This window comes from Heloderma suspectum, chromosome 6, assembly GCF_057233095.1.
Source record: "Heloderma suspectum isolate Gila_16-S chromosome 6, 16-S_ref, whole genome shotgun sequence".
Lineage (NCBI taxonomy): Eukaryota > Metazoa > Chordata > Lepidosauria > Squamata > Helodermatidae > Heloderma > Heloderma suspectum.
The window spans coordinates 87,769,431-87,781,270 of NC_139463.1; positions in this window are offsets into that span (position 1 = coordinate 87,769,431).

Sequence of the window (11,840 nt, forward strand, 5' to 3'; positions counted from 1 at the left end):
GCGCATTCTGGATTTGCAAATAAGCATCAGTAGCTCAGTGACGGGGTGAAGACATTTTTGCTCATTAGGTTCCTCCAGTCAACCAAAATCTGTTCAATCTTATAACACAAAGATGCTTCTGTTTAGATATCCATTATGAATGGAAAACGAACCAGGAAAAAGCTGTGACATCAGCTTCGTCTTGTATTTATATACTGTAGCTCATCAAACGTTTTGCAATACATCAATGGTTGTTCTGTTCTGTTAGTAATTTCCTCATAGACAGTGCTCTCTTCAGCAAACCCGGCAAGGAATTTATCTGGGGTTGCTTTCCATGCAGACAATTTGGTCTTCAGTCTCTATGGTACAAGTGGTTATATAAGCCCATGTATGAAGTAGTTTACGGTGTTCGAACCTGCTTCATATACATTATTCAAGGAAACTTTACAACATTCTTGTTATGTAGACTAGTACCAGAAACTAATTTAGAAGACTTTAAAAGGGGATTTAACTAATTAATGGAGACTGTCAGTGGCTACTACTCATTATGGTTATTTATTTTCCAGGATCAGAGGAAGCATTTCCCTGACACAGCTTTTGAGGAATAATAGCACAAGGGGGCTATTGCTCCCATGGCCTCCTTGTGGGTTTCCTATTGGCATCTGGTTAGCCAAGGTAGGAAAGAAAATGCTGGATTAAATTACCCTTTGGTCTGATAGAGCAAGGCTGCTCTCATATTCTATCATCATCATCTATTATTCCCTTGCAGATAATAATGGAAGAGGGGAGACCTGAGGAAAACTGGCTTGCCCAAGCACAGCCAGTGAAGCTACAGGTGAGGCAAGGTTCCCACAACTCATAGTCCAAACCACTGATGAAATCAAATAATTTAAGAGTGAAATGATAATTTCCAGCAACCAAAATCAGAAATACATGAAGGTGTAGGAAGAGAATCTTTCATAAGATCATGGATTCAGGGAACGTATTGCATATCCTGAGAACATACACAAACTTTATAATATGAAATGATCATAGACAGCTCTAATGCTAAAAGACAAGAGAGGGGTGAAACTTACCAGATGACATGCTTCTGGTTCTGAAAAACATACAGTAGATGGAAGAGTACAACATGGCATTTGTAAAATCCAAAATATTAAAATAAATAATTCAACAAAATGAGACCACTTCAGTGAATTGAAGAAGGAACTTCAGTGCACAGAAGAAGGGAGTGATGGATGAAAATAGTACGTAAAATGATATAGGAAAGAGGAGTTCTATAAAAGTATTGGAGACCATTAGATTAACATGTATGTGACATTTTTAATCTCTAAAAATGATCTCCTACAGAAACAGAGCAAAGAAACAGCCTAATGTGACCTCTGTAGTATTTCCTTACATGAATTCCTTTATCCGAATTGCAGATGGCTTCTCACTAAAATTAGTAGAGAAGTACCAGAAAAAGACTTGAGAAGCTATCTCTCCGATGACAAAATCTCCCTGTTGATAAAACTCATGCAAAATAGTGAGGCGTTCGTTTATTCTGCATTTAGGAGAAGGAGACTTCACACTGGGATAAGAAGATTCCATTGTGCGCACAATATGAAATGTTAGCCCAAGCAACAGCTCAAGGAACAGTACCATCTGGAGGACAGAGAAAGATCCATTGCAGACACACATCCCCTTCAATATAATTTAACATCTTAGGGTCAGCCTCTTCATAACCTGCTTTGAATGTGAGCTGACCTTCTCTAGTGAAAAACTGACCGACAGATATAAGAGAATGTCTGCACAATTTCCCCTGTTTTTTTTTTTTTTAATGCTTAGTGAAAAAATGATTGACAGACATAAAAGGATGTCTGTGCCATTTCCCTTGTATTTTTAATGCTTGGGCTTTTGCTGATACTTCATACACTTCTGTATCTCCATGGAGTTTTTTGGTCTATCTTGTATTGATGAAACAAAGTTCAATTAGTTTCTTTTAAAGGAATATTCAGAAATGAAACTATTCTTTGATGAAAGATAGGACTAGTAGATGCAGATTGCTCAAGCTACTCATGACATTTATTTATTTATTTATTTAAAACATTTGTATACCACTCCACATCTAAACAGATTCCAGAGCAGTGAACAACAAGAGATAAAATGAACAAATGATAAAAAGAAGAAACATGATACATGATTATTCTTAAAAACAAACAAACAAAAAATGAGTGCCAATAAAACCAAGGCTGGTTAACCAAGGAAGGCTTCTTGGAAAAGAGCTGTTTTCAGGATGTGCTGAAAACAACCCAGTGTTGGCACCTGCCTGAGTCCAGAGGCAGGGAGTTCCATAGGATGGGAGCCACAACACTGAAGGCTCTTCTCCAGGTGGACTCCAGTCGGGCCATAGGTCCACGTGGAACCACCGGGAGCATGCCCTCGGATGACCTTAGTAATGAGGTAGGTTGGTAAGGGAGAAGGTGCTCTCTCAGGTATCCTGGCCCAAGTTATTTGGGGCTTAGTACCAAAACCTTAAACCTGGCCTGGTAGTGAATAGGCAGCCAGTGCAGTTCCCTCAGCAAAGGCGTTGTATGCTGAAAAGGGGCAGGTCCCAGTAACAGCTGAACTGCTGTGTTCTGCACTAGCTCCAGCTTCTGGAGCAATCTTAAGGGCAGCCCCACATAGAATGTATTTCAGTAATCCAGTCCTGAGGTTACTAGTGCCAAGCTATCTGTGTCCAGGAGAGGCTGGACGCTGGAGCTGGTAAAAGGCACTCCGAGCTATCATGGCCACTTGGATCTCCAGCGATAGTGACAGATCTAGGAGTACCCCCATACTATGAACCTGATCTTTCAGAGGGAGTGCAATCTCTTATTGCAGAACAGGCAATAAGCCTATCTCCTGGACCCAGGAACCATTTCCCCTCTGGTAGAAATCTTAGGACCCTCCACTAGTGCACACATACCTTAAAACTATCAACAGTCATGGTGCCAAGTCCTCTGCTCCTCCTTCCATCTCGGACCATTATGGGGGGCCTTAATAAGATTTTCTGATGTAAAGGGTTATTTTTTTTCCATGACCTCAGGATAATCCTTGGAGTCTGGTGAGGAGAAGAATTGATCAGAGACATGCTAATAATTACAGGGGAGAAAATTCGCTTTCCCTGTGTTGATGTTCTTGGGCCCCCGAGCACAGCAAAACAACTGAAGAAGATGCAGGTGCTTCATGACACACTGCACCCAGCTTCTCTTTGACCACAGCAAGTGTATTATCTGAGCTTCCTGGTCAGATTAGCTTGACACGAAGTACATGGACAAAACTGCTCATATTATTCAGTACATTACAAAGCCCAGTAGTTTGACCACACACTCACAACTTCGGATATTAGTCTTGGCCCATTCTTGGGGGAGAATTTCAGGACAATCTCGAGATAATCCATTCCCTTCAACAGAAACAGCACTGAAAACACATTCCATGGGAGTAGAGTACACACACATAGAAGGTTAGCAGATTTGCACCTGCTCCTGCATGTTGACCCTGTCCCTGCACCCTACATTAAGCCTAGGTATGTAAAAACTTCTGTTTGTAACTGGCATGTTTGCAACCTGCCGGCATGTGGAGGATGCTGTAATCAGCTTGGGTAAAATAGGCAACCATCTATTGCAGATACCACTTTCATAGCTTTGGCATGGCATAGGGCCTGGAACTAGTCACTGGGCAGCCTGCGTGCTGGCCAATTTTCCACCACAGGCTGCCTGTTGGGGCAACCTAAGGAGTGACAGGAGTATAGGGCCCCCCACAGTGTGCACCACTCATGTGAGCCCCCCTTACCACCTGGTGTGGGGTAGGCATGCCAGCCCCTGAGCTAGGCAGGCCCCTTGTAGCCCCTTCCCAAGATTCCTTATGGGGACCCCCAACTGAGGAGTGTAGTCCCAAGTTCAGGTCAGTGGAAAATCTAGAAAGAGTTACAAGTGTGTAGCCCCCAGAAGGGACCTTCAGATGATCAGATCAGTGAGCAAGCCTGATTCAAGCATTTCAGAAGGGGCCAGGGAGCTGGATGGATGTGCACAAACTGAAACCTTGTTTGACAAGCTTCAGATGCAAGAACTGCTGTGAGTTCGAATCATGCTAAAATTTTAAACGTAAACGTTAATTATGCAGATCAAAAAAGAAATATGAACTATTTGGTAAGTTCAGAATGTCATTGTTTCTGTATATGCTATAATTTTGTGTTAAGTCTTGAATATTGGAGGGTAAAAGGAATCCTTGGAGATTTCATGAATTTGGCACTTACCGCAGTGTTTCCTAAATTGCATAGTTAACCCACGAATATGGGAAAACGAATGAGCTATAAACAGCCCTCATCATCTTTGATTTGAATTCTGCCATATTTGCAGCAGGAGCATTGTGCAGAAAAAAACCCCCTTTATTTCCATATCTCTATACAACTTCTTTACATGGGGCATCCCATACATGGCCCCATTCTACTTGGAAAAGGTAACTAGGGATGGCGGAGAATTTCTCCCCGAAACTTCGGGGGGCCAAGCGCCAATGTGTTCGGCCCCCCGAACAAGTTTCGTGGAGAAATCCTCCGCCCCCCCGCCCCCCGCCCCCCCCGGGACGGGACTTACCTTCACCGAATGTCCCTCCCGGTGGCTGGTCCGGCCGGTGGTTCTGCGGGTGTTCGAGCGAGGTGGGAACGGCAGCCGGTCTTTTGACCGGCTGCCGCCGCCACCATTGCTATGAAAGAAAAAAAAAAAACGCCCCCTGATAGGCTACGTGACGATTCACATAGCCTATCACAGCTAGATTTGCAAAGTCAGCCATGATAGGCTATGTGAATCGTCACGTAGCCTATCACGGGTGACTTTAAAAAAAAAAGAAAAAGAGTGTACGGATAATGGCGGCCCCCATAGGGAGCCGCCATTCCCATTCCTTATTTGGTCGCTGTAGTCTACGTAAATGTTTACGTAGACTACGGCGAAAATAAGGGCAACGCTATTTGCGTTGCCCTTATTTTCGCCGTAGTCTACGTAAACATTTACGTAGACTACAGCGACTAAATAAGGAATGCGAATGGTGGCTCCCTATGGGGGCCACCATTCACGTACGCGCTTGTTTTTTTTTTAAAGTCACCCGTGATAGGCTACATGACGATTGACGTAGCCTATCATGGCTGACTTTGCAGATCTAGCCGTGATAGGCTACGTGAATCGTCACGTAGCCTATCAGGGGGCGTTTTTTTTTTTTACTTTCGCGTTCGCGGCCGGGTGAGGCGAGGCGCCTCCTCCCCGGCCTGAATTTTGTCCAGGCGAGGCGGTAAGCCTCCCCCCCAGCCTGAATTTTGGCCGGGCGAGGCGGGAAGCCTCCCCCCCCGGCCTGAACTTCGCAGGGGGAGCAGCAAAGCACTCCCCCCCACCGCGAACGGCCTTCGACGACAGGTAAGTGACTTTCGTCCACCCCTAAAGGTAACATAATAATACATTCTATGAGCCTGTGCCCCCTTCAATTCAGATAACTTAAACAAGCTTGCCATTGAATAATTACTCTTTATTATAGGCATCACAGTAGCAACACCTGTGTTAAGGCTCATCAGCAAATTGAACAGACCATCATGATAAGCAATGATGGAGGTGGGTCATTCTAATTTTTATAAAACTGAAACAGTTTGACCAATGTTTCTGAAATTTTCACATACCAGGAAGAACCATTTTGCATATCCAGAAAATTTAAGGTTGATGGGTGAAATTTGGATGGAGAAAGAGCAGTTTAAAGACATTAAACAAAGTGAGGAGATAACTAATGAATCTTGAATACCTAATCAAGACAGTTCTAAAATAGTCTATTTAGGGAGCAATCCTATGGCCACTAGACACTATCTAGAGGACCATAGGATTGATCGGTTTCTGGGAACCAAGTTCAGAGGCAGGGCTCCAACCTCAGTTCCCAGAAACAGTGCTCCCTGCCCCCTCCCCCACTCCCTTGTAGCTGGTGCAGTTATCTCCATGCTTGGAAATGGAGCACGGAAATGGGGAAGGGGGGAACTCCCAGGAGCAGGGAGGGGAGGAGACTGCAGAAGTTGCTTTATGCAGCTTCCTGTCATGTCTCCAGGCCCCTTCCCTCTCCCTTCCTAAAGCTACACCTAGCTGGGCAAAATTGCCCTGCAGAAATGCAGGGTGGCTGGAGCATGGAGGACAAGATCCCCTTCGTGCTCCAACTGCCCTGCATACAATAGTCAGTGGCCTCCGATTTTGGAGGCTGGCAACTATCTGGATAGGATTGTGCCCTTAAAGTGCTGTGCCTGTTTTGGAGTTCCTTGGTAGATCCCATCTGTTCTGTCCTCATTCTGGAAAAGAGGATGATCTAGAACAACCTTCCCCAACCAGGTGCTGTGCTGCCTGGCAAGGATGGGAGTTCCATTCCAACACATCTGGAGGGCACTAGGTTGGGGAAGGCTGCTCTAAAAAACAAGAGAAGGAGGTGGCCTTAAGTTATTTGTTGTCAGTTTTCCACAACCCCACAGTCACCTCTCCATATTCTCCATCCTGTCTACATGGTTTATCTGCTTTGGGAGAATGGGAACTTCACTTGCACTTTCTTTCTGCCTCCTTAGGGAAAATGTGGTGTTAAGGCTTCTGAGCCATAGCTCACGATTTCTCTACTTTTTGGTGCTTGGTTGAAAACTTCATAACCTTAACGCTCTCTTTTTTAAACTGTAGGTTTTTTGTTTTTTGAATATTCCAGTTGGATTGGTGTATGTCCCTGTCTGGGGACAGAGAAGAAGTATGTAACAAAACTGCACAAACCCCTGGATGTATAAAGGATTAGGAAAAGACCATGAGAATTGCCATCTTTTCCACCTCCAATTTCTTCATCCTGGATATTAAAGAACTAAAGAGAATTTAAATCATACAGCAGGGGACTTAGAATTATACATCCAAAAGTCATTATAATTGAAATATAAAAAGTATTTTAAAATTATTGACACAGTTAGATATAGCTATACACATAGAAAAGTGTGTGTGTGTGTGTGTGTGTGAAAGAGAGCGAGAGAGAGAGGGCTTCTTCACATGGAGCTTTTTTCCTGCTGTTGAGATTGGTTACTCATGGAAGTTTGTGGGTCCTTTAGATGATGTCGTCAACCTCCACGGCATCTCCTGCACTAAATGACCTTTATTCCATTTTTTTTTAAAGATCAGAGATAATGAGCTATCAAATTACAGTGCTTGAGTTCCACTTGAGTTCTGTCCATGAAAAGAGGAAAAGCCACAATAAGAGGAGCTAGACCACAGCACCATCTAGCTGTATAATGAAACATATGGAAGACCTGTTAAGGGGGAAAAGGGGATGGGGGGAGAAAGCACATGTAAAGGGAGTCCATCATGATCCTGCATTTAAGCAGAATATCCCATTTTAAATGCAGGATTTTAGTCTGGTCTGGTGTAGAGATGCTCAGAGAGAGACAGAGAAGGCCGGACATATATTGGGCAGAATGAGGTGGTTGCCTCAAGCAGCATATCTTGGGTGTCATGAAAGGGCAGCAAATTGTTAATTTTTTATTATCGTATTTTTACTGTCAAGGATGGAGTGAAGTGCTTGTGGGATTTTCCTCCTCATGTTCCAAAACAACTTGCCTGGGTTGACTTCGGTGGGTGAGAGGCACCATCTGCTGCTTCACTTCAGGGAGCAAAATGTCTGGGGCCAGCCGTGGTGTCTAACTGAGAACAGGGGTTTTGATGGGAGTTTCACTTTAAAGAGAAATGGATTTTGACACACTTTTAATTTATGCACTGAACATATAAGAGCATCTAGCATTTAAATGGAGACTAGTCCTCAAAGGGGGAGGCAAATGCCAGTCTAAAATACCATGGAGAAAAATACAGGTCTGTGAGTATATGTGTCTTCCTAGCAAAGTGTGTGTATCGCTAATTATGGAGAAGAGTAGGGGGAAGGGGGAAGAAAGAGGCTTTGTGATTTTGAACTTGGGATGATTGGAGTGAGGAGGTTTTGGGACTTCCCAAATGTTGAGAAGATGTTGAAGGTGGGGTGGATAAAACAAAAGGAGGGGTTTTGGAAGAAAGCAGGGAGGGAGGTTTTAAAGAGTAACAGAGAGTTCCAAAGCTAAGGACTGATTTGTCTTGTGGGAGAGGTGGCTTGGGAACAGGGATTGCAGGGAGACGGAAGATAACCTGGCAGCCCGAAAACAGCCAATTGGAGAGAAAGTACCAAAACCCTATTGATAAAGAGCTATGGGAGGAAGGGGAAATGGTTGCTCATTGCAGGAGGAGTGAGTCAGCCACAGAGAAGATTTTCTACACTGGATTATGCGGGTATGGGGATTGTGGTAGAAAATTGGGGAAAACACACACAGAGAAATGTCTAATTGGCTTATGGACCAATTAGAAGAAAGAAATAGGAGGTATGCCTGCTCATCTTTCCTTTTTGCTGGCTTTCTGATAAGCTTCTTCAGGATAGAGATGGGAAGACAGAGGAAGAAAAACAAGGATTAATGATCTAGGAACCTTCCTTTACAAATCACCTGTACTTCTGAAGGGCCATAGGAATCCATTGGACTATTACAAGCAACCTCGCAGGAAAAAGCAGGAACCCCAATATTCCTTATGAGTGTACTGAAGGAGTATCTCCAAATAACCCAAAGGGTGCTGGGGCCACTAGCAATGCCTCGTCTTTGCACATGGCCATAATATTCAGCTGTCCATCCGAATGGCTACAGGAATGCGTTGAATGATGACAAACAGCCCCACAGAAAAGAGCAGGAGCCCTAAATCTGCTCACAGGTGAAAGTTCGTACTCCCAAACATTCCAGGAGTCCTGATGTAATTAATGCTCCACAGGAATGTCCTTTCCTTGTGCAAGGCCAGAATATTCAGATGTCCTTCAGAAGTACAGGCAATTTGTAAGGGGAGGTTTCCCCGGGGAGGGATCTATAAGCATGAAAACAATCCCATGCAGTTTTCGTAAACCCCCACATGTCTAGTCCATTTGAATATGGTACTTATAGATCATTGTGCAAGACTGCAGTCAGTCACCTTTCCTTTATTGCATTCTGATTTCTTTGTCTGTTTGGGGACGATGCATAGAAACTGCTCTGTTAGAGGTAAAAGGAGTTGCTCCCTAAAGCCACTCTGTAAGAAGTATTTTGATTTGGAGTTGTTTTCTATGAAAAACTAGGGATGGGGGAGAATTTATTTTATTTTATTTTATTTATTTTCCCAGGCATTTTAGCTTTCTAAATTTTTATCTTTGCTGTTTTAAATCTGTATTTTAAACTCCTGTACTGCTGCTAGGTTTTATTGTGGTTGTATTGTTATATTGTGGTTTTAATGTTCTATATATTTTAAATTGTTTTATTGTGTGTTGTTTGGTTTTAGTTTTTGTGAACCACCCAGAAAGCTTCGGCTATTGGGCGGTATAGAAATGAAATAAATAAATAAATAATAAATAAATAAAATTTTTCCCTAAAACTTCGGGGGGCTGAGTGCCAACACATTTCGTCCTCCGAAGGTTCGGGGAGAAATTCTCCGCCACCCCCCCCGGGATGGGACTTACCTTTTACCAATGTCGCTCCCAGTGGCGGGTCCTGGCGGTGGTTCGGCAGGTCTTCGTCAGGGGCGGGGGCGGCAGCCGGTCTTTTCACTGGCTGCCGCTGCCGCCATTACAAGCAAAGTAAAAAAAACAAAACACACACCTGTGATAGGCTACGTAACGATTAACTTAGCCTGTCATGGCTAGATTTGCAAAGTCAGCCGTGATAGGCTACGTTAATATTCACGTAGCCTTTCACGGGTGACTTAAAAAAAAAAAGCGCATATGGCTAATGGCGGCCCCCATAGGGAGCCGCCATTTGCATTCCTTATTTGGTCCCTGTAGTCTACGTAAAGATTTACGTAGACTACGGCGAAAATAAGGACAACGCAAATAGCATTGCCCTTATTTTCGCCGTAGTCTACGTAAATCTCTACGTAGACTACAGGGACCAAATAAGGAACGCGAATGGTGGCTCCCTATGGGGGCCGCCATTTGCGTACGCAATTTTTTTTTTTCAAAGTCACCCATGATAGGTTACATGATGATTAACATAGCCTATCACGGCTGACTTTGCAGATCTAGCCATGATAGGCTACGTAAATCGTTACTTAGCCTATGGCGGGGCTTATTTTATTTTTTTCTTTTGAAGTTCGTGGCCGGGAAGATGGGGCGCTTCTCCCCGGCCTGAATTTCGGCCGGGCAAGGCAGGAAGCCTCCCCCCCGGCCTGAATTTCGGGGGGAGAAGCGAAGCGCCTCCCCCCCACCGTGAAGCAAGCTGCGAGACCAGGTAAGTGACTTTCGTACATCCCTACTTCAAGGTGACTCATCGGATCTCAGGAATCAGTTTTACATATCAACCAGAGAGAGTAGAAAGTAGGGATGGACGAAAGTCACTTACCTGATCCGGAAGCTTGCTTCGTGGTGTGGGGGAGGCGCTCTGTCCCTCCCCCCAAAATTCTGGGCAGGGGGGGAGGCACCCCGTCCCTCCCCGCCGAAATTCTGGCCAGGGGGGAGCACCCCATCTCTCCGGCCGTGAAACCTCTTCTCCTGCCGGGATGCAAATGGCAGCGGCCGTAGCCGCTGCCGTTTGCATCCCTGGCCTGCAGTCAGCCGTGATAGGCTTCGTAAATGTTTACGTAGCCTATCACGGCTGACCTTGAGAAAAAAAAAAGTACGCAAATGGTGGCACCCATGGGTGCCGCCATTTGCGTTCCTTATTTTGGCATGGGTAGTCTACGTAAATGTTTACGTAGACTACCCGTGCCAAAATAAGGAACGCAAATGGCGGCGTCCATGGGTGCCGCCATTTGCGTACGCGCTTTTTTTTCCCCAAAGTCAGCCGTGATAGGCTACATAAACATTTACGTAGCCTATCATGGTGTTTTTAAAAAATCTAGCCATGATAGGCTACGTAAATCTTTACGTAGCCTATCACGTTTGTTTGTTTGTTTGTTTTACTTGGAAATGGCGGCGGCGGCAGCTGGTCAGAAGACCGGCCGCTGCTGCCGAACCGCCGCTGAACCGCCGCCAGAGCCGCCACCAGAGCCAGGGACATTCGAGCAAGGTAAGTCCCGTCCCAGGGGGGGTAGGGGGGCAGACCGTTTCTCCACCAATTTCGGGGGGGCCGAATGCACTGGCATGAGATTCGTGGAGAAATTCTCTGACATCCCTAGTAGAAAGAAGAAAATGGCTTTTATTTTTCCTTACTCATGTGAGTGGAAGGGAAGGAAAAGGATCACTGACAATAGTGATGGGCAGAGGTTCAACTTTTCATACGTGCTTGATGTGAGAGGAAGATTCGCTCTCACATTAATATATCTTTACTTTAAACAAAGGGCCTCACTGAGCTAACAGAGATAGTCACTTCAGCAGATGTGATCAGCTTTGACTTTTGGAATAACAGTCTTGTCTCTGTGTCACTTCCTGAGGAAAAAGCTTCCATGAGGCTTAAACAAGAAGGCTGACATCAACATGAAATATTTCCAAGTACACACAGCTATGGCTGTTGCTCCAAGGAAAGATCTGCTATTTGCAAATGTTAACAGGGTGGGGTAGATGAAATCAGAAAATAAATAACCGAAGCCCTTGTGTATCCAGAAGCCATATGCTCAGAGGCACTTTGTTCTGCAACTCTAAGTCCACCTTTTTGAACCACTATATTGTAACTGACTTTGGTTGGATGACTTTAGGATCCTAGTGAAAAAGAAAGTAGGTCCTGGAAACCCAAAATCTGCCCACTAATTCCTTAGGGGGTTTCAGCAAGTCCCTCAGCAAATACCATTTAATCTGTGGCATTCTAGAGATAGAATATAATTCAACCATAGAATATAATT